At 48.2% G+C, this 26445-nt stretch overlaps 1 long non-coding RNA gene across 7 annotated transcripts in view; it reads right to left on the bottom strand.

The window, feature by feature from the left end:
* The window catches only part of LOC129400155 (uncharacterized), a 34485-nt gene extending 8505 nt beyond the window's left edge, over positions 1 to 25980 (bottom strand). For 4 of the 7 annotated variants that reach the window (XR_008627472.1, XR_008627477.1, XR_008627478.1 and 1 more), the window contains exons 1-5: positions 25934 to 25980; positions 25495 to 25553; positions 24467 to 24632; positions 16740 to 16800; positions 8424 to 8583 (exon numbers count right to left, since the gene is read on the bottom strand). This is a non-coding gene — a long non-coding RNA (uncharacterized LOC129400155). Of the gene's footprint in view, positions 1 to 8423; positions 8584 to 16739; positions 16801 to 24466; positions 25165 to 25329; positions 25554 to 25933 lie in introns of all 7 variants that reach the window. The other 3 variants (XR_008627475.1, XR_008627474.1, XR_008627476.1) reach the window with 3 other exon arrangements.
* Between the last annotated feature and the right edge of the window lie 465 nt (positions 25981 to 26445).

Here is a 26445-nt window from a genome sequence, read left to right as displayed (position 1 = left end):
AGCTCCAGTGATGAAGCACAGGGGCTGTAGCCTAACAGTCAGCTTCTAAGGATAGAGAAGAGACGCTGGTGGCTGGAGCCAGCCTCAGTGACAGTTGGTGGTGGGAGCAGAAAGGTTTCCTAGGTAAGGAGCACGCATCTTTGAGCCCGCCCCTAGAAACCGGTCAGCGCAGCACTGGGCCTTAGCAACAGCCAATGAGAGAGTAGTGGGGCACAACGTGGACCAATAGAAGGCGTGTCCGTGGGTATTTGCAGGTCCTGGGCGGGGTTTGGTTCATTGCCTGTCTGACCATCCGTGGACTCTGATCAGCGAAGATGAGTTCTAGGCAATTGCGCAGTGAATCCCGAGCATCCTGAGCATCCCAAGAATCCCAAGAACCCCCAGATGACAGGTCAGCAGGATGGGGGCTGCTCTCGCCTGGAGCGGGCCAGGGAGGAGGGGACCGCAAGGAGGGAGGGGCCTCACCGGAACTCAGAGGGTCCGGCTGGCAGGTGATGGGTTAAGTCCTGGGGGATGAGTCGGATTTGGTGGTTGGTGACCAGCCCGGTGCGGACCCGGTTGGTAGAGGCGTCTATACCGCCGGCATCAGGGATTGGCTTCGGATCTTCCTTGAGAAACTTTCGGGGATTTTCCTTCTGACAGCTCCTCACCCAGCTCCCCACGTCCTGGTAGAGCCATCCTTGGGTCAGGGTCAGTCTCCCCGGGGAGGGGTGTGTGTATCTGAAATGCTTTTGCTGTGGGGAGCGGGTGCCAGATTCGGAACTGATAACCCAGAGTGAAACGCCCGTTTCTCGCCTGTACAGTAATAATCTTTAAAAATATATATTTTTAAATTAATTTTTGGGGGTTAATCTTTCTTGTCATGCTATGCCAACGGTGTCCCCCCCATTTAACAAAGCCAAAACCTGAGAAATAACCGGATCAGAGATGTCTTTTGTCAATTTCTTGTTTATGACGACTTCAATGGGGGGTAGGGGTGGGGTATTGAGTGACATCATATTAAAACGTTGTCAGTTTCTGAGAATGTAAGTTGGGTTATTTTAAACAATGATTTAACTTGGCCGTGATTCTGGAGCCCAGAGCCCAGCCTACTTCCCCACTCTAGAGCGTTGATCATAACTTTTTATATGTTAATTGGGATGTCTCGATTTAAGGGAAACGGTGTGTCTTGTTTGTATCTCCGCTTGACTCAAGTGGAGAAGCTTCAAGTTATGCTATTTCAACTGTAGCAAATACATTCTTCACGCCTAAAATGAACCCCGATAACTTGGTGAATGTTTGAATTCAAGATGGGTTCGAAACGTCGCCATGCGCCAGGGCAACGGCTCAAAGGGCTGGGGCGCATACCAGGCTGGCAAAAGACCCCAAGTTCGAACGCGGGCTCCCTCTGTCCCCCCCTCCCCGCGTCAGCACCTCTGGGTGTGACGTCAGCAGCACCAACCCGGGTGGTTCCCAACACTGAAGCTGAACACTGAACTGCACTCCAAACCTTTAGATCCGCACCTAGGCAAGTTTTCCCGAGAGGGGGACCCTGCCTGGCACCGCTGAGGAGCTCCTTCCCTGTCTCCAGGAATGGATCAAAGTGAAATATGCTTACAGAACGGCCAGGCTACAGAATCCTTACGTGTTTCAAGTATTTCTTGTTCCAACACCACCAGTGTGACTGTCCCTCCACCCAATCCCTCCCAATCCTGTTTCCCTCCCAATCCCAATCTACCCTCTTTGGCACATAACAAATTTACTTTAAATTGTTTATTCCAACAGAACTTTGAGAATGGCAGAAAGAAGGATCAGAAAACAAGCAAGGACCAATTAGTGCACATCTGATTATTTTTTAAAAATTTATTCATTTAAAATTTTATTTTTATAAAGTACTTGACATTATTTGACAATTGCTTTATATTTTACAATTACACTTAATATTTGAACACCAATGCACCACCATTAGACCTTCCCATCACCATATTTTGGATGTTTCCATTCTGAACCCCAACCCCTGCCCCAAAGCAGAATCAAAGTAATTTATTTTCTATTGTTTGTTATGAATAAATTACTGAAATGCTCCAAAAAACTTTCCTTAGGGGAGAGTGTGTGAAGATTATTATATTTCACCCAAGGGCCATTAAGCCCTTCTATTACTAATATGTTGTTAAATTAAACCCCATCTAATGTGGTGTGCTACATTTGCAATATGAGTGGTGTGAGGTATGTAATATTGTCTGGCTATGCTGTCCATGATTTCAGTGGCCAGGGCTGGGCCCTTTGGGGCAGGGAGAGGCTTCACCTGCCCCCTTCCCGGGTACCCTGAGTGAAACAGCCTGGCTCGGGCTCCAGCAGCATGGCTATGACGTATGTTGTTTTGATTGTTTGATGAGATTATCTGGTCCACATCTTATTCTTGAGCACTTCTAAGCACCAAGTCAGGAATAGCCTGAGCACTGCCAGATGTGTTCCGACATCCCCCTGACTGCCTACTTTTCCCAAAGAGAAATGCTTGAGAATATTAGTTGCATGTCAGAACTTCACATTATTGAGGGCTATTTTTTTAATTTTTTAATTTTATAAAGTAGTTCACAATATTTGATTATATTTAATATTCTAACACTAATCCCACCACCTTTGCACCTTCCCACCAACATATTTTGGATGTTTCCATCCTGAACCCCAATCCCTGCCCCAAAGTAGAAACTCAATAATATATTTTGCATTGTTTGTTATAAAAAAACGCTGAAAATTCTACAAAAAAACTATCCTTATTGGAAAGAGTATGAAGATTGTTGTATTTCACCCAGGGACCATTAAGCCCTTATAACATGTTAAAGTTTTAGCCTTCTGTGTTTTTTATTTTTTATATATTTCTTAATTCATATAAGAAATATTTCCCTCTAAGATTGGTAGCCTCCTACTTTGAACCCCATCAAATGTGGTTCGGTATTCTTGGAGTATGGGTAGGGTGTGTCCTGTAAAGCATTGCACAGCAGAAAATGTGGCCACACCATCCATGAATAGGTTCACTCATGGGTGAAGCTTGACCCAAGCATGTGGAGTCAAACAGCTCCATGCGGGGTCTGGCAACACGGTTATGGCGAGAGTAATGTTATGCTCCCTTCTGGGAGAGAAGGACATACGATCTGGATGATGGCCCATGATGAGATTATCTGGCACTAACCAGAGGTGGCTTATGGGTGTGACTGCTGAGTTGCTAGAGACAGGGAGATATGGGCAGAGGATCTATTGAGGAGATTTTGATAGTTTGGTTGGGTGAGGCTATGGCAGGATTCATTTTCCATGTCCAATTCTCATTGAATGATGAGGACATAATGAGTGGAGGAAAAGCAGATTCATTGTAGTAGCACTGTAGCACTGTCATCCCGTTGCTCATCCATTGCTTGAGTGGGCGCCAGCAATGTCTCCATTGTGAGATTTGTTGTTACTGTTTTTGGCATATCCGATACACCACGGGTAGCTTGCCAGGCTCTGCCATGCGGGCAAGATACTCTCGGTAGCTTGCCGGGCTCTCTGAGAGGGACGGAGGAATCAAACACGGGTCAGCCGTGTGCATGGCAAACGCCCTACACTGTGCTATCACTCCAGTCCCATTGAAGACATGAAAATACAAGGTTTTCACAAAAAGATACGAACACTGTAATTGTACGATATTCATGCTAGATACATTTGGGGGACATGACCAGAACTTCAAAGTGTCTTACTTTTCAAATCATAAATTTCACATACATCTTTTTCTTTTTTTGCGTTTTGGGTCACACCCGGTGATGCTCAGGGGTTCCTCCTGGCTCTGCACTCAGGAACTACTTACTCCTCACAGTGCTTGGGGACCATATGGGATGCTGGGAATCGAACCTGGGTCAGCCGGGTGCAAGGCAAACACCCTACCCGCTGTGCTATCGCTCCAGCCCTTATATCTTTATTTCTATATTATCCTAATCTGAAGACTTGCACTGCTGGTTGGGCTGTCAGGCAGTCAAGCAACTTAGCAGCAAAGAACAATCTGGCTCCTCTCAGTCGATGATCCCTCCTTTATGAGATGCCCCCTCCAAAGGCTCTTTCTACAGCTATCATTCCCATCAATCCTATTACCCCCAACTTTCCTGAAAGAAAGGAAACATATGTAAGAGGAAACAGATGAAACCTGTCCTACAGTTATCCAAGAAAGGGTGCTATTAGGATCATGGTACCTAGGTGAAAAAGGACATGATAAGATGTTCTGCATCATTAATCAGGGAAATGCAAATCCAAACAAGGTATCATCTCACAACAGAGACTGTAATCAGTGTTGGAACAGATGTGAGGTAAAGGAAACTTTATTCACTGCTGGTGGGAATGTCAACTGGTTGAGTGTTTTTGGAAAACAGTACAGACATTCCCCATAAAACTTGTAAAATTAGAAATTGAGCTTCCACACAACACAACAATTCCACTACTTGGAATAAACTTCATGGGCCCCAAACCAGTGCAGAAAAGGCAGTTGCACCCCATTCTTTATTGCAGCACTATTCATAAGAGCCAAAATCTAGAAACAACCCTAGAACCCAAGAACAGATGACTGGATAAAGAAGCTATGATACAAACACACAATTGAATGAAAAGTGCTCTCAGCCTTAAGAAAAGATGAAGTCATTAAATTTGCTACGATATGAATCTGGAAAATATCATGTTGAGTGAATTAGTGAGAAAAACAGATACTGAATGATATCACAAATACGTGGCATATAAAGAAACCCAGGAGGGGAATAACCTGACCTAAAGCAACATAGGAAAAAGGTTCATTCTGACACTGGTGAAAACAGTGCTGAGAGGAGGTGTAAAGTGCCAACAAAAGAGGCGGGGCAGGATTCATTTTGATCTGTTTAAAATGATTCATTGTAGTATCTGTGGAAAATATCAATCCATGACCATGCATGTTTTAATTTATTATTCAAAATACGGGGGTGGTAAGGTGGAATGGTGGTGGGCTTGGTGTTGGAATATTCAATGTATTAAGTTATTGTGAACAGCTTTCACTGTCACTGTCACCCCGTTGTTCATTGATTTCCTCCAGCAGGTGCCAGTAACATCTCCATTCGTCCCAGCCCTGAGATTTTAGCAGCCTCTCCTTATTAATCTTTCCCAACAATTGGAGGCTCTTTTCAGGGTCAGGGGAATGAGACTGTTTTTATTACTGTATTTGGCATATCGAGTACACCACGGGGAGCTTGCCAGGCTCTACTGTGCAGGCGGGATACTCTCGGTAGCTTGCCAGGCTCTCTGAGAAGTGTGTGTGTGTGTGTGTGTGTGTGTGTGTATATATATATATATATATATATATATATATTTTCCTTTATGATATGCACGGCCACAAATCACAAATATCTAGACATATACTATATATATATATATATAGAGAGAGAACTATTACATAATGATAGCAGATTTAAGCAAGAAGTTTGTGGGGGATGGGGAGATAGTACAGTGAGCAAGGTGCTTCCCTCGCATGCATCTGAGCAGGGTTCAATCCCCGGGCACAGAGCCAGGACTAAGCCCTGAGCACTGCTGGGTTCTGACCACTCCCTACGCCCCCAAAAGGTGTATGTGTTGTAAACATCTTAAAGATTAAAATGAAAGTAGTAAAGCAGTAACAATTAAAACAGCATGGTACTGGAACAAAGGCAGAGCCGTAGACCAATGGAACAGGGTGGAATACCCTTACACACAACCCCAAATGTATGATCATCTAATCTTTGATAAGGGAGCAAGAGATGTGAAGTGGAGCAAGGAAAGCCTCTTTAACAAATGGTGCTGGCACAACTGGACAACCACATGCAAAAAAATGGGCTTAGACCTTGACCTGACACCATGCACAAAAGTCAGATCAAAATGGATTAAAGACCTCAACATTAGACCACAAACCATAAGGTACATTGAAGACAAGGTCGGCAAAACCCTCCACGATATTGAAGATAAACGTATCTTCAAAGGTGACACAGAACTAAGCAATCTAGTAAAAACCGAGATCAACAAATGGGACTACATTAAACTAAAAAGCTTTTGCACCGCAAAAGATACAGTGACCAGAACCCAAAGACTATCTACAGAATGGGAAAGGATATTTACACAATACCCATCAGATAAGGGGTTGATATCAATGGTATATAAAGCACTGGTTGAACTCTACAAGAAGAAAACATCCAACCCCATCAAAAAATGGGGCGAAGAAATGAACAGAAACTTTACTAAAGAAGAAATACGAATGGCCAAAAGGCACATGAAAAAGTGCTCTACATCACTAATCATCAGAGAGATGCAGATCAAAACAACCACAAGATACCACCTCACATCACAGAGACTAGCGCACATCCAAAAGAACAAAAGCAACCGCTGTTGGAGAGGATGTGGCGAGAAAGGGACCCTTCTACACTGCTGGTGGGAATGCCCACTGGTTCAGCCCTTCTGGAAAACAATATGGACGATTCTCAAAAAATTAGAAATTGAGCTCCCATTTGACCCAGCAATACCACTGCTGGGAATATATCCCAGAGAGGCAAAAAAGTATAATCGAAATGGCATCTGCACATGTATGTTCATCGCAGCACTGTTTACAATAGCCAGAATCTGGAAAAAACCCGAATGCCCTAGAACGGATGGCTGGTTGAGGAAACTTTGGTACATCTATACAATGGAATACTATGCAGCTGTTAGAAAAAAGGAGGTCACAAATTTTTTATTTAAGTGGATCGGCATGAAAAGTTTCATGCTAAGTGAAATGAGTCAGAAAGAGAGAGACAGACATAGAAAGATTGCACTCATCTATGACATATAGAATAACAGAGTGGGAGACTAACACCCAAGAATTGTAGAAACAACTACCAGGAGGTTGACTCCATGGCTAGGAGGCTGGCCTCACATTCTGGGGAAAAGGCAACTCAGAGAAGGGATCACCAACTATAATGCAGTCGAAGGCCATGTGGGAGAAGGGAGTTGCGGGCTGAATGAGGGCTAGAGACTGAGCACAGTGGCCACTCAACACCTTTATTGCAAACCACAATAGCTAATTAGAGGGAGAGAACAGAAGGGAATGCCCTGCCACAGTGACAGGGTGGGGTGGGGGGGGAGATGGGATTAGGGAGGATGGGAGGGATGCTGAGTTTACTGGTGGTGGAATATGGGCACTGGTGAAGGGATGGGTTCCCGAACTTTGTATGGGGGAAGCATAAGCACAGATGTGTATAAATCCGTAACTGTACCCTCATGGTGATTCATTATTTAAAAATAAATAAATTTATTTAAAAAAATAAAATAAAATGACAGTAGTATTTATGACATTCATTCTGAAATCCGATAAGATAATTACATAACTGGGGCTAGAGAAAAAGTATAGCAGGTAAGGCAGCTGCTTTGCATGCAGCCAACCTGGGTTTGACCCCTAAGCACACACACACAGGAGTGATCCATGAGCAATGAGACAGAAGTAAGTCCTGAGCACATCTGTGTATGGCCCCCAAACAAAACAAAAATAAAGAGATAATTGCATAACTTTGCTTGTTATCCTCTTACTAGTATAAGTTTTCATTATTTATATGAAATGTTAGTTACAAAAATGTTCTATATAATATACAGCCTATTCAAGTATTTTGGCGTACCTGAAGCAGAAGTTTACAAATTTTGTATTTTCTTTTTGCCGCAGCTTCATGTAAAGGTGTCAATTTCCACAAATCTGCTACATTAACTACTGCTCCATGCTTAACTAGAAGTTCTACAACTTCATAATGTCCATAAGAACATGCATTATACAAAGATACAAGGCCTCTGAAATGAAGAGTTAAATGAGTAACACAACACAAAGACCTAATAATATAAATAATTATATATTGCTCAAAAATTGGAGTTACTATCACTTCTTCAGAGATGTCTCCTGGAAGCAAGCAAGCGTTGCTTCTCTGATCACCGCTGAGAGTTGACCTTGCTGCCCTCTCCCCCACCATGCCCCAGGAGTGGCCCACTTCATTAGAAAGAAGTTGGAGGGGCAAGGTTGAGCCACACTCTGGGAGGCTCAGGGCTTATTCCTACATCTATGTTCATGAGAGACCTTAGGTAACTAAGCTCAAGTAACTTATGTGGTACAAGGTTTCGAATCCGGACCAGTTGCATATCTTATCAGGTGGCTCCCATCCCCAAGATTTTTTTAATTTTATATTTAGAAAGTTGTTCACTATCATTTATGGCACTCTATTCCAACACCAATTCCACCACCATTCCCCCTTCCCACCACCATTATTTCGAATCTTCATCTTCCCAACACCACACAAGCCTGCCCCAAAGGCAGATCCTATATCATTTATTTTGTATTGCTTGTTATGAATACTCTGCTAATAATGATCCCTAAAGTTTTCCTTAGAGGAAAGGGGGTGGAGATTGTTGTAGCTTACCCTGGAGACATTAAGGCCTCATAGAAGAGATCACTGACATGTGACAGATTGAGCCTCGGGTTGCTACCCTCCCTCCACAATGTAAATCCGTAACGTCAATGGAGATAATGTATTCTGATCTCATAAACTTCTTATACTTTCTAGCTGCAAGGACAAACATCTGGAAAAAGAAGAAAGCCCTGGTCAACAATGAAATGTGCCACCATGATCCACATTTCAAACGGCTAGTTCCAAGTATGCCTTTATCTTTCTTACCTATATAAGGAAAACAGCCAGAGAGGCCACAGTAACCCTCCACCCACCCAAATCCGGGAAAATGATTTCTTTAAATATTCCTTCCCACTGTATTACTGTTGGGGTCTCAGCAGCCAGCCTGAGACCCTGGCCAAATCCCATGCCCTTAGAAGCAGGAGCAGGCTCTCTTCAAACAGGGCCCTAAGGCCCTGTGCCAGCACTCCACCCAGAAGGGTGCCCTGGTTGAGAAGATAATGGGATGAAACCTGAAAGTCACCACTTGTCTGAGCTAACATACCCAGCCTTGAGAAGCCGGAAACATAAATCTTTTGGCTAACATCTGTAAAGGGCCCAGCAAAGTGTACATGACAAGCATTGATAAGTATCCAAGCCACCCTGACATTTGCTTATAAATATCTTGTGTGCGAACTAACAAAATGAGAGTTGCTTGACCTCCAACTCTCCCCCCTCTGCATGGTTCTTTCTCGGTGGTGGTGGGGGGTGGCTGTGGTGCACAGAGGGGCAGGGCAGGGGCTTCTACCCTTCCCACGCCCTCTCCTATAGGGAGTAAGTCCAATGGCTGAGGGATCATACTCCAGTTTTCCGGGGTCTACTGGCCAGGACGCTGACATCTGGCGCCTGAACAGGGACATGTGGACGTGGACAGCACAGACATCGTTGGAGCTAGGTATGATCCCCTGACTGCCCCGAATCCATGCAGTAAAATAGGCGACTGCATGGAGACACCACGTTATGGAGACACCACGTTGGTAATTCAAGAAGGGGAATGAACTGGAGTTAGAGCTCTGCCCCGGTAGTAAGGCAGGCTATCAGAAGTGTCCTCCTTTGGGACAGGACTGTTTCAGTCAATTCCCACTTTGTTTTCGCTTCTCCCCCCACCACACACACACCCTGCCTATGGGGTGCCTAGTATCTGTTCCTTATATCTGTGTTTCGCCTCAGGACGCTGGCATCCTTATCATCTTTTTTTTGGTGTATTGTCTCATTTTTGCTGTGTGTATTTTCAAAAGGCCATAGGATGAGGGGGGTCACAGCCATGAGTCCCAGATAAACTCATGTCCCCTGCAGAAGAAAAACTGTGCAACTGGCAGGAACTTGTTAACAAGCATTCCATCTGTCACCATTTATTGTGGGCGCTGCTGAGCCTCTCCTCTGTATTCTTTCCTTTGCCTCGGTGGTCTCCAAGTGGGACCACCATCTATCCTGACCTTTTTGACACTACTAGATTCCCTAATATCATGGGCAACTCCATTCAGAAGGTGCATCACCCAGCTCTGAAAGCTCTACGTTATCTGCTAAAGAGCCAGGGGCTAGAATTCTCTGAAGATAGAGCAGCTAAGATCTGGGGTGCTATCCTTGAGGTGGCTCCATGGGTTTCCACTGGGTGTCCTCCTGGGACACCTGGGATCAGGTAGAAAAGCTTGTTAGGGGACAGACAAAAAAACAGGCAAAAGTCCCCCACTAGGTTTGCATGCAACAATAGCAGCTCTAAAAGCATGCTTCGGGGAGGAAAGAGAGTGGGCCTCTCCAGATACTAAACAAGCAGCTATCTCAGGGCCGCCCCTTACTGATCAGGACATAGTAGATGAGATAACTGAAGAAATTATTGGGGGGAGATAGACCTGAACCTGTTCGCCCCACTGCCCCTCCTGCCCCTCCAGAAGGACCCTCTACTACCTTCCTGCCCCTCCAGAAGGACCCTCTACTACCTTTTTTTTTGCTTTTTGGGTCACACCCAACAGTGGACAGGGGTTACTCCTGGCTCTGCACTCAGGAATTATTCCTGGAGGTGCTGGGGGACCATATGGGATGCTGGGAATTTAACCTGGGTTGGCCGCTTACAAGGCAAACGCCCTACCCGCTGTGCTATCGCTCCAGCCCCTCTACTACCTTTTTCAACCCAAGACTGGAGAGGGACTATTGGAAACCCCTCTGTGCCTTCCGGGTTAATCTCAACTCCGGGGGAGCCCGGCCAGCAACTTGCTATCCATGGGATCCTGGGGACTTGAAGGAGCTAAAAAAGGCAGTGGCTGAGGATGGGCCCAACTCCCTGTGCACTGACAGCATCCTTCAGGGGCTAGCCCTTCATCCCTGCACTACTGCCAACTAGAGAGCTCTGTGTCGGGCAGTACTCCCCAATTCATAATGTAGGAAGCTTTCTTTAAGGAACAATGCCACATACAGGCAGACCGAAATGCTGCTGCCCAACACCCCCCCCACCCCCATAACATACGGGCAGCTGTCAGGGACAGCAGATCAGTGGAGCACAGGCCCCCAGCAGGCAGCCATCCCGGACCCTTATCAAGATCAGGTTTGTGTCTTGGCGTTATCAGCCTGGAGGCGGCTTGACGGAGGCCCCTCTGAGGCTCCCCAGGGTGGAATGCAACAAACTACAGAGCATAGGGCCGCTTACGCTGGCATGAAAACCAATCCCATAGATAATTGGATATGTGCTACCCAAGATTCAGGGTCCCCTACGCAGACCTAGGTTCTAGCCACAGCCTTACAGAATCAGAATAAACTACAGAAGGGGCAACCTCCAGGTTTGTCAATAAAAGGGAGAAAAGAGACCAATGTGCATTGGAGCATCCCCATTGTCAGCGGGGCATTACCAAAGATAGCCGTACTTCTGGACGGGAAGGAGTTCAAAGGACAGCTAGACTCAGCCGCAGATAGAACTATGATTAGGATTGAGGAGCGCCTCCCAGAATGGAAAGAAGTGTGTCACTAAGGCAGCCTATCCCCATGTCTGATAAGAAGATACTAGTTCTCTGCCTCAGAACTAGCCTTGACCAAGAAAGAAAAATGCTAGCATCTGACCACCTTAGATTGTGAATTTACTTCTAATATTTCTAGCAATGTCATTCTGTATGAGCACAGTAAAAGATACATCAGACTTAAAGTGTGGTTCTTCCTGAGGACATTCACTATATATTCCAGACCACAGTCCTCAGGCCAGGTTAGTCTTCCTAACCCCAGCAGGGTCCTAGTCTCGTCGTTACTTTTGGATCATGACAGCATTGGTCTATGACCATGCTCTCAACTTATAGTTGAGTATTGTGGCGCTTTGGCCTGGCCCATTTCGATGCCAGGGTAGCTCACAGCTTGCCCTGGGTCCATTCCATCCCTCGTTGAGACCCTGCTTTTGGGGTGCTAGGAACCAAGGGCAACTGAGTTGAGAAAGAAGATGCCCAGGAGTAAATATTATTGGAGTCAATCAGCTCCCAAGTTATAAAGCATAATATTAACTGTCTTCTGTTGGGGACTGCTCAGGACCCTGAACAAAAGAGGACCCCGAAACCTTTACTCTGGACAAACCGGAAAATTCCATTACCAGCTTTGCTTGACCTGAGGCAAAGGTGCCCTTGTGACAAAGGAAATAGCCAAACTCAAAAGGTAAAAGTAGCCCAGGGCAGTTAACTAAGAGCCGCCATAAAGTCCTAAAGTAGAATACCTTCCTCTACCTTGTGCATTCCTCCTGCCAGATGCTCCTGCCAGATGAACCCTTGCCTTCCCCTCCCCACTATTTCTCAATCTACTCTTGAAGAATGTTGTAAGCCCACCTAATACACCCCGAACCTTTCCTTATTTGGTCTGAGAAGACACTTCCCTGATGATTGACAACTTATGTACCAACCCCCTGCTAAGAAAAGTATAAAACCAGCGTGGCAGTTAATAAAGTTGCCCTTGATCGGCATGTGTCGTCTTGGGCCCCCTATTTATTATCCTCACTAGTTTTATTTCAGGTCGGAACCGCTCACAGAACCCACCCAATTAGGAGCGCTTTCCACTGTTGTCTCTCCGCGGGCCGGAGAGATCTCCGGGGGAAAGCGCAGTCTTCCTGTGTCCATAAAGAAAGGCCATTGCTCTAAGGTAAACTAAGTTCCCTGCAGCAAGGCTAAAAGGACAAACTCCATGTTATCCTACAAAAGTTGACAAAAGACACAGAGTAAAATGAGAAGAGAAATAAAGGCCTACCGTTTGTTCTTACTGACAACTAATACTCTTGAACACTAATTGATTAAGTGCCTATCTTACAGAATGTCATGAATACACGTTCTCAGGGATCAATAAATGCCCTGAAAACTTGGGCCTCCCATGTCCCCCAGTTCATCAGACTTCTTTCCTGGCCCAGGAAAACGGAGAAAACTTGCAAAGCCACACACTGAGAGAAACCAGTCCATAAGAATGAATCATCTTTCAGGATGAATGCAGTAGCAGACAATCCAAAACAGTGGCACTGCCTTAGTCTCAGTAGAGCGTAAAAGTGCTCTTTGATAATACATGGAAGCAAAGCATAGCATGCCACTGTGTATAAGCAAGGGTGGCAAATCCATACATGAATGCAAATAGTCTGGACAGCCCAAAAGGAACTTGAGAACTCACTTTGCATCTATGTGAAAGTGGAAATACTGCATCTAAGCAATGCATGTTGAAACTATGAAAATGTGGACAGTGGTCTATCAAAGCATGCTTTCTCATGGAGTTGTTTACCTAAGCTCCTCAGGACACATTGTCATAAAATACAGATAGTACTTCCCAGGAAGCTCCTTATGGAAAAAGATGACCAATTTTCCTTGACAGATTGAAAAGTGCAGGTACAGTTGTGTGTGTGTCACACCCAGAAAACAGCACGCTATCCCTAAAATGTCTTATACCCAAATCAAGGAAGTTCTCTACATACTGCACTATCACTCCATGCCACAAAGTAAGAAATATAAATAAAAATAACTGAATTCTGAGGAGAACAATGGCACACTGCATTAATATGAGTAGGAGACAGTAGTATTAGTGCCACCATCTTCCAGGGTAAGATGTGCATGTGTGTTTGAGAGCAGAAAGGGAGGGAAGGTTAGGGAGCAAGAAACACTGTGTGACTAAAGTACAAATACTTTACTCGAAGAAAGACCAGGCTGAAGCACACCCTTTTCTCCCAAGCTGCTCAGAACTCCCTGTTAAGAAACATACTGTGAAATAGAAAAGACTGGGCACATATTTGCCAACATATCCTACTGTTAACCCAGAGGAAAATTGCAGTGCTTACTAGCTGAATAATGGAATAAGCCTAATTCTGTGCATGTGTGTGTCTATGAGTATGTGTACAAACTCACAATCCAGGATGTTGGAACAAGTGAAATGTACACTGAAGCAAGACCTGTTTGTGAAAGCGCAAGCTGTCAGTGCACCCCCAAAATAAACAGTACCGAGACTCAAATGCAAACATGTGACAATCTTAAGGGTAAAGAAAATCTGCACACACCAAGAGGAGTAAAGGAAGCAAACAAGTACATATCTGTTAGTATGCCCACGCATTACTAGCTGAGCAATAAAGACTGTTTAAGGAGACTGTGCCTGTGTGCATGTATAGGTTCATGCACATACACACCTGGTGCAAGGCAGATGTGTGTGTGTGTGTGTGTGTGTACATGCAAGAGACAGAAGATTTGAGTGACTAGCATTTCCGCATCTGCCCTTGATCTCAAAGCATGCATGATTAAAGAGAATAACAATGAATGTGCACACACATGGATGTGATTACACGGGCATGTGAGTGAACACGCATGCCTGACTCTGTTGTGAAGACAAAAGAATGCACATACGGGAACACAGCACTGGAGAAAGTATGAAGTAATGGTGCCTGAGACAAGGATGCAGTCACGTTTCAGATCTGACAGTATGATAGATTTGGGATGTGTAGAATTGGGAAAAGCACTGCCACTCCTACGGCATATGAGCAGTAATGCTCTGTGTGCATCTGTCAGAAATCACGATCATGATCACGAAATCCCGTTGGTCATCGAGTCGCTCAAGCAGTCTCAGTAACCTCTACATTCGTCCTATCCCTGAGATTTTAGAAGCCTCTAAAGGCTTCAGGGTCAGGGGAATGAGATTCAGCTGGTTACTGGTTTTGGCATATAGATACACCATGGGAAGCTTGAGAGGCTGTCCCATGTGGGCAGGAAGCTATCAGTAGCTTTCGAGTTTCTCCCGGAGGGAAAAGTAGGTTATAAGATATCTTCTGGGAGCTTGCTTTTAAGTCTCTGGATGTTGGCCATTGATGGGATTACACACACCTGGGTTCCTCTGCCGGTACCTTCATGCATGAGGCCTGTCCGAACGTGTGGAGAGGGGCCTTGAGCTTGGCTGTGGCTAGGTTCCGGTGGTCTTTGGCTCTGCTCTGGGCAGGGAGAGAAGCTGAAGCCCATCCCATTCTGGGGAAGATAGCCAGGTGTGTGGGCAAGAGACTCTCTGCTGTGAGAGACTTGTCAGAAATCAAGTCATTAAAATATAAATGCGAGCCACAAAATCTAAATGGCACAGACTACAAAACAAATTCTGGACAACAATAACAAGACATGCCATTGCAGAGTGTCTGATGTGACGTCCAACCAAGAGAGAGCCACCATAGAGACACAGAGCCATGAATATGCAAAGTAAGTGCTGCAGAAGTGCTGCAGATGAGGAGTCACCTTTGGATTCAATGTCCTTAATTCCCTCACAGGACTAAAATGAAGCGTTGAGAACAGAAAAAAAAAACAATGGGCAAGTGGAGAAAGTGGTATCTACAAAATCTGAACTAGCACTCAGCAACATTAGAAATCAACTGAAATACTGAAGTACTGGGGGAAAAACTTTTCATAAAATTAAAAGGAAAAGACATCCATTTACTCTAGCTTGTTTTTGCACTGAAAGTACACAAATACACCTACCAGCCCTTAGGGCTAACACCTGGATCTGGGCTTGGCATCATCAAGTTAGTGGCAGAGGGTGAAATCTGGACCTACTGCAAGCTGCAGTGCATGCTGGCTGGACCCTAACCCGTTTAAAATCAAGGGTAAAAATATAAAAAAAAAACAATTGAGCAAGCACAGCCCTTGCACATACAAGATCCAGAGCTAAGTAACTGGCAATTAGGTCCCAACCACAGCAACATAATGTGCAAGCCCGGGGGTCTCTGACCTGCCTGCCCTGCCTGCCATGGGCCCATTGCAGCCCCTGGAGAGAAGCAGAAATCCCATAACTGTGCTTTAGGAGGCATTTCTGGGCTATACCCCAGTACTTAATGCCTGATCCTGTGCATATGCTCAGAAATTAACCCCAGTGCTATTCAGAGGACATATATAAAGGATGAAACTGAGTGATCTGGTGGCCTAAGAGATAAACAGCACCCCTAATGTGAAGGTCTTGTCCCATAGTACCAGGACTTTAAGAAAAAAATAGGCAATTGTTATGCCTTAATGATGCAAATGGTGGATTTCTTAAAATCTAATCTCTTATCATGTTCTATAGTGATGTCAATGAACACACTCAGGAAATAGCTGCATGATGTAAATGAACACGCACAGAAAACATGCAGCAAGGTTCTGTACATTACACATGTTTTACTGTATAAAGAGAAACTTCACTCCTGAATCATAGTTAGCCACTGTAAAAATTGGAAAAGATTAACCATCGTTGAATGTAACAAAACTTTTCCCCGTGATGTGAAAATGAGTATGTGACACACCTGCATTGTGTGTGATCGGCAATGACTCACTTGCACAACAACTCCATCTCAGGCGCTCTGGAGCTGGAAGCTAACAGTGTTTTGGCCCAAGCAGGAGCAGTCACATGGATCTCTGGTGGAACATGATGAACATCAATGCATGCATGCATGTCGGGATTCTGGAGGCTGACAGTAAAACCTAGGAAACAGGCATGTAATGGTTGCTGAACACCCATGAATGGATATGGTGAGGGACACACGTGTGTGGTAGAGCTAGAGTGATATCTGTAAGTGGTCACTGGCAAGATGCCCAGCACTAGACCGTTCTGGGGGTGCCTCACACATGCTAAGCTTGTTGCTTTCTCACTGACCCTCATTGCAATGCCTTCTATTTATTACAACTGTGAATTAACTCACTCAAAATGAATGCAGTCTGTGAAGGAGTGCTCCCTTCAATACTCCATGATCTTTTAGAGCTGCTCCCTTGAGACACGTATGCTAAGAAAGGGCAATAATGATCTTCTTATAGAAACATTGGTTACTATGCTAAAGGGGAGGAATAGCACGAGTCCTACCTCTGAAGCTCAGACCCTCTAACCTCATCTTCTGGTGCCCATCCACAGCTTCCAATGGAACCTAGTGACAGAAGAACACAGAGTCAGGTAAGGCACATTTCTGTTGCACACAAGGGTACCGGGCCCTGCGGAGGGAAACCGGACACTGAGGGTGAAAAGCCTACAGTGGGAGTAGGTGGGTGGGGGAACATTAGGACTTCATGACTGAAATCCAACTAGTAACAACTTCTTAACGTAAGTGATTCAATTTAAAGAAGCAATATTCGGAAAACAAAAATAAAAGCTTTCTTTAAAAAAACAAGAAAGTGGGGGACAGTTCCCCCAACTGTGAGCACGGCTTGGCATCACTGCCAGTGCTGAAACGGGAATAGATGTTGACAGAGAAATCTGTCTCCACCCCCTGAAGTGCCGCGCCCTACCCAGCAGTCAAACGGGTGCAACCCCAGGACTCCAAGTTTCAGGGGACCTGAACGCCATCAGGCTGCTGTCCCGAGCAGGCGCCACAGCGAGCACCGCCCCTTCATCCAGTCAGGTGCAGCGGCTCCGCGTCCCCAAAGGTCACTCAGAACAGTCCAACCAAAGGCCTGGAGCTCGGCACCGAGTGTCAGACAATCTCCACACACACTGACCCGCCTGGGGTCGCACCCACACGCCGCACGGTGGGCGCCTTCCTGGCGGGGCCACACAGCGAGGTGCCGAGGCGAGAGCAGCCCCAGAGGGCGAATCCGCACACCTGCTGCTGTTCGCGCGGCCGCTCCCGCGGCACCCACTCCTCTCCCTCCTCCTCCCCGCTCGCCCCTCTCTGAACCTTCCTCAGGAAACACCGTATCACCCCAGTCAGGGGGACGGGCTCGGCCTTAGCGAGGAAAATGTCCTTTGTCTCAGGGAGGCAAAGTTGAAGAAAAGAAAACCCGCTTGGCTCTGGCCACAGCAACTCCGCTCTCTGGGCCCGACGGCACGTGAGGGAAAAGCCTGACGCCCTCACGCGGCCTCACTCGGGAAAAGTCGGCAGCGAAGGGGCCGCTGAGGCGGGATGCGGAGAAAACGCCCCGCGGCCGCGCTGACCCGAGTCTGCGACCCTCCCAGAGGAACAGCCGGAGCCAGACGACGAGGACGGGTTTGGGCGCAGACAGACCCTCAGTCACAGCCGCTCCATCCACACCCTCCAGTCCCACGCCGGCAGGAGCGAGTCTCCAGCCACAGACAGAGCCCGGAAAGGCCCCTCAGCTGCGAGGGAAACAGGAGTGAACCAAGCGGAAAACAGGGATGCGAGGCCACGCCCCCAGCGGCTCACAGGCGAGGCCACACCCCACTCCCAGGCGGGGCACAGGTGAGGCCACACCCCCGGGAGGGGCACCGGCTAGGCCACACCCAGGCGGCTCACAGGCGAGGCCACGCCCCCAGAGGGACACAGGTGAGGCCACATCCTACCCCCAGGAGGGGCACAGGCGAGGCCACACCCCCAGGAGAGGCACCGGCCAGGCCACACCCAGGCAGCTCACAGGTGAGGCCACGCCCTAAGGAGGGGCACAAGCCAGGCCACACCCCCAGGCGGCTCATAGGTGAGGTCACGCCTCGAGGAGGGGCACAGGCCTGGCCACACCCCCAGGCGGCTCACAGGCAAGGCCACGCCCCTTGGAGGCACAGGCGAGGCCACACCCCCACGCCCTCAGTCTCAGGTGAGGCCACGCCCCGAGGAGGGGCACATCGAGGCCACACTCCCAGACCCTCAGGTGGCTGGCAAGGGGACACACCCCCAGGAGGTACACTAGACTACCCCCTCTGGCCTGTGCAAGCGAGACCCCACCCCCAGCTGGCCTGAAAAGCAGCGGCCAACGCCCTACCCGCCCTACCCGCCATGCCATCGCTCCAGCCCCCACAGCATGAACACAGAGAAGCAGAGGAAATCAACTTCTTAGAAACTAGAAAAGCAGGGGAGATGTTCCAACGGGCAGGGCGTTTGCTTGCACGTGGGTGACTCAAAGCACCGCCAGGAGTGAGTCCTGAGTGCAGAGCAGACCTAACCCAGAGCTGATTGCAGAATAAAGTAGGTGGGTCTGGGTGGCTCCCCAGGCCTCTCTCTGCTCGTGATATAACCAGGTCACGTGAGACCCCTGTGCTCTGGGCCTGTCGCGGGGCCTCCCAACTGTACCAGGAGTTTCCTAGTCTCCAGCCGCGGCCACGTGCACCCCCTGCGTCCACCTCCTTATCGCTGCCTGGGCATCGAGTCCAGCCTGACCTGAACCTCATCTAGCCCTGCCTGTACCGGGCCCTAGCTGGGCCTAAGCAGCCTGCCCTACTGGGCCGTGGGGATGCAGAACCCGACCTGACCCTGGAGACTCAAGGGGAGGAGAAAGTCTACAGAGAGGGGGAAAAAAAGAGCTGGGTCTGGGGACTTTATCTGCTCCTGTAGCACTCCTTCAGCCATCCCGTTGGCTACCTGTTAAAAGTGACATGCCTAAGTACTCCTGGAGCCCCCCTACCCATCCATTCCTGTTGTATCAGTGAGACCTTACTCCTCCCACCCCTTGGCAGCAAACCTAGCAGTGGACTTTGATGGGCAAACCATGAGAAACCCTCTAAAAGCCAACTTGACCGCATAGGCTGCTCTGCTTATGTGGTGCCTGAGCATGTGTGTTATCCACATCTCCCCTCTTGGGATGTGGGCTTTCATACTTTCATATGCAATGCGGCCCCCTCTCTACTGTGGTTACTGTGTTACTGTGTTAGTTACTGTGAGCAGGTTACTGCAGTGAGGCTGTGTAGGGAAGTGAGGCCAAACCCCCAGGCGGCCCTCCAACCTGGCCACACCTCCAGGAGAGAGTACAGTGGGGAGGGGGTTTGCCTTTCACATGGCCAAGCCAGGTTCTATTCCTAGCACCCCATGGGGGTCCATGGGGGTTTCTCCCTTGTGACATCATTTATTGGTGCGTAGGCACACAAGGTTCCCCACACTGCCAGGAGTGATTCCTGAGTGCAGAGCCAGGAGTAACCCTGGAGCGCTGCTGGGTGTGTCTTTAATGCTGAATTTGGTTCCCCAGGACTGATCTCCCTGCTTGAGGATTTGCGTCCGAAGCCTCTGATGAAGTTCCAGAGGTGGCACTGGCCTCTACAGGAAACACAGGAATTTAGGTGCCACTGAGGCCTCTGATGTTGATCCAGAGGCAGCACTGTTTTCTAGGGTTTGTGCACCATTTTTTCTGCACTACTGGTTTTCTGGGTTTTTGTGAGTTAGGTCAGGAATTGGGAATGTCTTCTAGACTCTGGTTTGTGTGTGGAATGCCTGGGTGAGTGACTGATTTGGTCCCACAGCATCCACAGGATCTGAGTGGGCTCTAACATGCAGTTCTGTGGATGGCCATTTCAGCCGAATGGAGATGTCCGTCTCAGACAATGGTCCTTTGAGGTCTGATCCAAATGGGGGGCTCACACCAGCACTCTTAAGCTAAGATCCTGCGAGGGGTCTGGCCAAGCGAGCACCTGAGAGTCGCCTGTGACTTGTCCATGGGGTCCCTTCCCTTGTGACATTGGCCATTGGGGGTAGGCACATATAAAATTCTCAGTATCCCCCTTCTCATGGACCAAGAAAGTCTGCTAGAATGGAATGATCTTGTAAGAGAGATGAAGGACCATAAGTCCAAAATTTGATGTTATTCCACAGCACCATAACATGGGCTGCTTGCAGGAGGGTTCCACTGAGTGAACAGAAGGAAGTGGCATCACTCCTGCTCCAGAAGCAAAATCTGGAGACAAAGGTTCTGAAAATAACGGAGATACCCTTGTGCTTTTGCTACCCATGCTGCCACTTCAGCAGCTGCAATGCTGCCTCTCCCATCCCTCTAACTGGCTGCACCCGGCGCCCTGCAGCTGAAGACAGCCAGCAGTCGCCATCTCCGTCCCTGCATTTCCTTTGGTATGAATTTTTCCCTAGAATATTATTTTTTTCTGTTTGGGTCACACCTGGCAATGCACAGGAGTTACTCCTGGCTCTGCACTGAGGAATTACCCCCAGTGGAGCTCAGGGGGCCATATGGGATGCTGGGAATCAAACTAGGGTCTGCCACGTGCAAGGCAAATGTCCTACTCGCTGTGCTATTGCTCCAGCCCTCTAAAATATTCTTATTGATATCTATTAATTCCTCATTTTAAAAAGGAGCACATAACTGTACTTCTGGGTCACTGATAGATTAACATTTGACTCCGAAAAGATCTGATAAAGTACTCAGAATCCACTGTAATTATTTTTTTACTTAAAAAAAAATTCATGCTTGGGGCTGGAGTGATAGCACAGTGGGTAGGGTGTTTGTCTTGCACTCGGCAGACCCGAGTTCAATTCCCAGCATCCCATATGGTCCCCTGAGCACTGCCAGGAGTAATTTCTGAGTGCATGACCCAGGAGTAACCCCTGTGCATCACCGGGTGTGACCCAAAAAGCAAAAAAAAAAATTCATGCCCCTACCCCCCAAAAAGAGGGCCAGGGACATAGTACAGGGGTTTAGATCTTGCCTTCCATTCAATGACTGGCACTACATACGGTTCACAGAGCACCCACGGGTCTGGCACAAAAGCTCCCCTTGAACAAAAGAAATCAGGGGTCTGGGAGATAGTAAAGGAGTTAAGGCAAAGATGGAGAATGGGCCGAGCCCTAATTCAGTTCAATCCCTGGCACTACAAGGCTGGGTGTGGACCTGTAGGTCCCTGAACACTGCTAGGTGTGGCAAAATCTCTCCACAAAATTTAAATCCCCCAATAGGTATGTTATTTCCATAAAAATAGAAGGCTTATATGATAGGTGCCCAGAGTTAATATTATTTGGATTCAATGAACTCTCAATTTACTCTCCAGTAACAAAAGCATAGCATCAACTGTCTTCTTGTGTCCATACAAAAGGGACATAAAGGAGAGAGGAAATTAGTACTTCACTTGCAAACACAAAGTCCAGAGATCTCTGAAGACAATGACTTTACAAGTCACAGGGTTTGATTAGGAGAAATGAGCGATTAACAGACAGGGGAAGCAGAGCATAAAGGAGAAGTTAAAGATGAATGGGAGCACTCATTTCAGGAGCTTTGTGATGGGTGTTACTCAGTAAACCTAAGCTCCTCGTGGTGGAGGAGAAAGGACTGATCAATATTATCCAGCCAGTGATAATAAATCTACATGCACATTGTTAACCAGGGTGTCCCTATATATTTATTTGTTTGTTTCTTTGTTTGTTTGTTTTTTGGTGTCCCTATATTTTAATTTTAGTACTTGGGCTCTCAGGGAGTTTAAAAGTCTGTTTCAAGAGGAAATGGATCAGGTTAATTTTCACTAGAAAGATGCCCCTCACAGACAAGCACTGTGATTCCTTGAAAATCAAACACTACAGATCAACAGTAAGATCAGGTTTGATCGGGGTCCTGAATTAAAAGAAAGCCCGAGGAATCCCATCCCAGCCACAATGGGAACATAGATGGTGGAGTACTCTGCAGAGCTGAGGCAGCTGTGGGCTGGGCAGTTAGCTCAAAGGACTGCAGTGTGTGCTTCATGTGTGGAATCTCCCGGCTACTTACCCAGTACCTCACAGAGTAGATGTCTGCCAAGTATGAAGAGATCACGAGCCCTGTGCTGTTCCTTCCCAGGATTCCATTTCACAGAAGGAAAGTTGCCACCACACTAAGATAATCAAATATTTGCAATGTCAAATGGTTGAGGGACCCATAGCCCAAGAGAAACTCTGGGTGACCGAGTACCTGGGGGTCACGTCTCTGCCGGCCCTGGCCTGACTTACCAAGCTCTCGGCCACTTGGACCCAATACAGTAGCAATACCTCATTCCAAATTCCCCACAAAAAGAAATTCTTAAAGGTAAGTACTTTGTAGATGAGTATTTGAGTTTTTACAGGGGATAGAGTTGGCAATGCTCAGGTAACCATGCAACACTGCAGAACACATCAGATCACATCCAGTTTCCAGAATGCAAAGCATATATTATAGCCCACTGGGCTCTCCCCCAAGAAACCCAAATAATATTTTAAAGGAAATAATCAAAACTTTTTCTATAGCAAACTCAAGATAGTAACTACACGTAGACCCAGAAGGCAAAGCAGACCCAGAAGATAGAACCTCCTTCACTCCAGTCCCACCAGGACTTGGGTTTTAGTGACTGCCACCAAGGTACATGAGGAAACCCACACTGGACCTTCTGCCACCCTCCATTAAGCCCAAATCAGCACATCCAAGACTGGCCGTAACACCACCAACCAAAAAAGAGCTGCTCTCAATGCTGAAGTAGGAATTGGTGAATCCTACGTAGTCGTAGCCAGCCATGCAGCCTCGGCCCTGAGGGTTCCACATGCTGCTACATGTGCAAAGCACAGAACGCCACCTGCTCAGGAGTCAGAGCCTGAAACCAAAAGAGAAAGCACAGTCACTGGGACCAAGGGCCACATTTCCACACACCCTGAACTTGAGGAGCAAGAAGTTTCGAGAAGAAGCCAACCCTGTCCCTATAGCACTTTCTCATCACCTAAGTTTTAGCAGATGAGACTAAGAGACACACTCGTACTTCCTTGTGAATCCTAAACACACAGGATCAGAAATAGCCTTCAAGGGGGCTGGAGCGATAGCACAGCAGGTAGGGCAATTCCCTTGCACGCAGCCGACCCGGGTTCAATTCCCAGCATCCCATATGGTCCCCTGAGCACTGCCAGGAGTGATTCCTGAGTGCAGAGCCAGGAGTAACCCCTGTGCATCGCCAGGTCTGATCCAAAAAGCAAAAAAAAAAAAAAAAAGAAATAGCCTTCAAGCTGAGTGCAAATTTGGATTTGAATCCAGGACTTCAGGTCTGAGGGGCTGGAGTGATAACACAGCGGGAAGGGCACTAATCTGGCACGTGGCCAACCTGCCTCCAATCTCTGGCACCCACCTGGTCTCCCCTATGCACTGCCAGGAATAATTCCTGAATGCAGAGCCAGGAGTAACCCCTGAGCAAAACCAGTTTAGCACAACAAGTTAAAAAAATCAAACATGTCTTCGGATTGTGCCTGCTCAGTCAAATCAAAGTGTTGAGCATAGCAAATAGGCCACCACACCAGCCTGGGTAATCTGAAAGCGGGACACAGTGGACAGCCCTGGGGTTAGGAGACCAGGGTGGGCAGCGGGGTACATGAGGAGGGAGAGGAGGCAGTCCTGGAGTGAGGAGACTGGGGTGAGCAGACAGAGGGTAGGTGTGGGGGTAGGGGGGCAGCCCTGGGGTGAGGAGACTGGGGTGAGCAGACAGAGGGTAGGTGTGGGGGTAGGGGGGCAGCCCTGGGGTGAGGAGACTGGGGTGAGCAGACAGAGGGTAGGTGTGGGGGTAGGGGGCACCCCTGGGGTGAGGAGACTGGGGTGGCGACTGGAATGCACATCAGCACGGGCACATGGACCCCCGCCTGCTCCATGTCTTCCTCAGGGATGTGGGCTTTGCCCTCTGCCCAGGTTTTGAACCCACTCTCGATCTCATCGCTGGACTTGATGTTTTCTGACTCCTTGTCGATCAGGGAGGAGGTGTAGTCCTCCAGCGAGACACAGCCCTTCCTGTGCACAGTGGGTCAGGCACCCTCAGCTCCCCAGACAGAGTCTCAGGCTGCTCCCATCCCCACCTCCTGCCCCATACCTCAGCCCCACTCTCAGAGATTCCTGGCCCTGTGGTCTCTCTCCCATGGCCCATTCCTGCGTCCCCACTGCAGGGCAAGGCCCTCCTACCTTCCTGGGTCCACAGCATCCAGGAACTTCTCAAACCTGGGCTCGGGCTCACCCTCCTCCAGCATGGGCAGGTAGTAGCTGAGGCCTCTTGGGCAGGAGCGGAAATCCTTGTGAGTCAGACGCCCCGTCAGGTTGCCGTCCAAGTGTTTGAGGGAGAAGCACGGCCCTTAGGATTGATACACAGCTTCATCGGGATGGGGAGGAGAGTCACATGGGGAAGGGGAGAGCAGCCCCTTGTGGGGGAGCCCAGGGGCTTCATGGCTCAGCAGAGCAGAGCTACAGCTTCTCCGGAGATGCAAATGCCGGGACCCAGGCCTCGAAAGCCAGAGCTGCAGCTCTTTTGTGTCTTCACTTTCATGACCAAAAAGGAAGGTGCCAAGGGCTAGCCACAGAAGGCCCTGGCACCAGAAGCCCATTTGCTGCACCAGCTGCAGCCAGTGTGTGCCCAAGGACAGGGCTTTTCGCTTTGCTGCAGCTGTGAGGGGCATTTCTGAAGCAAGCATTTCTGAGGCTGGGAGGTTTCCCAAACTGTATGTGCAGCTACACTATGGTGTGTGCTGTGCCATTCACAGGAAGGCACTAAGGAGTCATTCTCAGGAAGCCCACAAGGACCAAACGCCCTCTTCCAGTTGAGATCCACAGATGCTCCCTCAAGACCTCCGCCACAACACATGGAAAGCATCTGAAGACTTAAGGGACTGAAGACAAACAAAATAGAAATTATACTCCAAAGCAACCCTCGCAAATTCATGGTTGCGACCACCCTGTCCAGACCCTGGTATAAGGTCCCACTGAGCCCTGTGATTCAGAGATCTATGAGAAAGACCTAGAAAGGACAGAGCAGCCATGGAAGCCATACTCACTTGTAGGTTGCACTCAGAAGTTACTCCTGGTGGTGCTCGGGACCATATGGGATGCTGGGAATCGAACCCGGCTTGGCTGCATGCCAGGCAAACGCCCTACCCACTGTGCTATCACTCCAGCCCCTTCTTGAATTCCTTGTATAATCTCATCTCTAGAATACACACCATTCACCTCATTGGCTTCCGAGTGAGCTTCCAGAGTCCCTGTTTCTTTGGGCAAAGACCTAGTTAAGAAGAGAGAAAAACATGACTCTCGGAGGCCAGCGTTTTGGACAGAGATACAGGTGCCCTGAGAGGAAACAGCTCCCAGTCCTCACCGACCCCTGCCCTAGCATAGCCCCACTTGCCAAGACTCCTCTGGGAGCCAGCCCAGCCTCTGCCCACACGCACTCCCAGAGACAGCTCAGCTCTGCGAAGGGGCCTCTGCTCTGCCTGGCAGGAAACAGCCACCAGCAGGCCCCCACCTGGCGGGGGGCAGGGTCTGGGTGAGAGTCTGGCTCATGGTCTCAGCCCAATTTTGCTCCTGAGCTGATTCGGTCTAGGTGGCCTCAGCATGAGGTTCCCGGATAAGACAGCACAGCAGACACAAGAGCAGAATACTGACCCGTCCAGGAAGTAGGCATGGTGGGCATGGTGGTCCCAGCAGGAGTCCGAGGAGACAAAAGAGAAATGTGAGTTAGCAAGGACGCACAACACTGCTTGTCCAGGTGTACGAGACACGTGGATGCTCTGTCAGTAAACACCTTGCTCTGCCCAGGGTCCCCCTGAGAAGCTCAGTGACCCTCAGCCCCTGCTCTGGGACAAATAAATCAGGGACGGGGTTTGGGGCACAGGCTGGGAACGGGAATCTAGACTAGCAGTATCTCTAAGCTGTGCCCCCCTGGCCTCTGCCTCCCAGGATTTCTGGGCTCATGAATGGCTTACCCTTGTCTGGGACAAGCCCACTGCTCCATCACAGATGGTCACACCCCACCTGAACTCTCAAAACTGCACTTCCGGAATCTACAGGACAACTGACCAGCTTAGTTTCTTCTAAGCCATGACACCGTCCACATTTCCAGGTCCCATGACATCTGACATGTAGAATGTTTTGCATTTAATTAAAGCAACAGCCAC

Source organism: Sorex araneus, chromosome X (genome assembly GCF_027595985.1).
Source record: "Sorex araneus isolate mSorAra2 chromosome X, mSorAra2.pri, whole genome shotgun sequence".
NCBI lineage: Eukaryota > Metazoa > Chordata > Mammalia > Eulipotyphla > Soricidae > Sorex > Sorex araneus.
The sequence above is the reverse complement of the archived record's forward strand: the minus strand, read 5'-3'. Positions and strand labels throughout refer to the sequence as shown.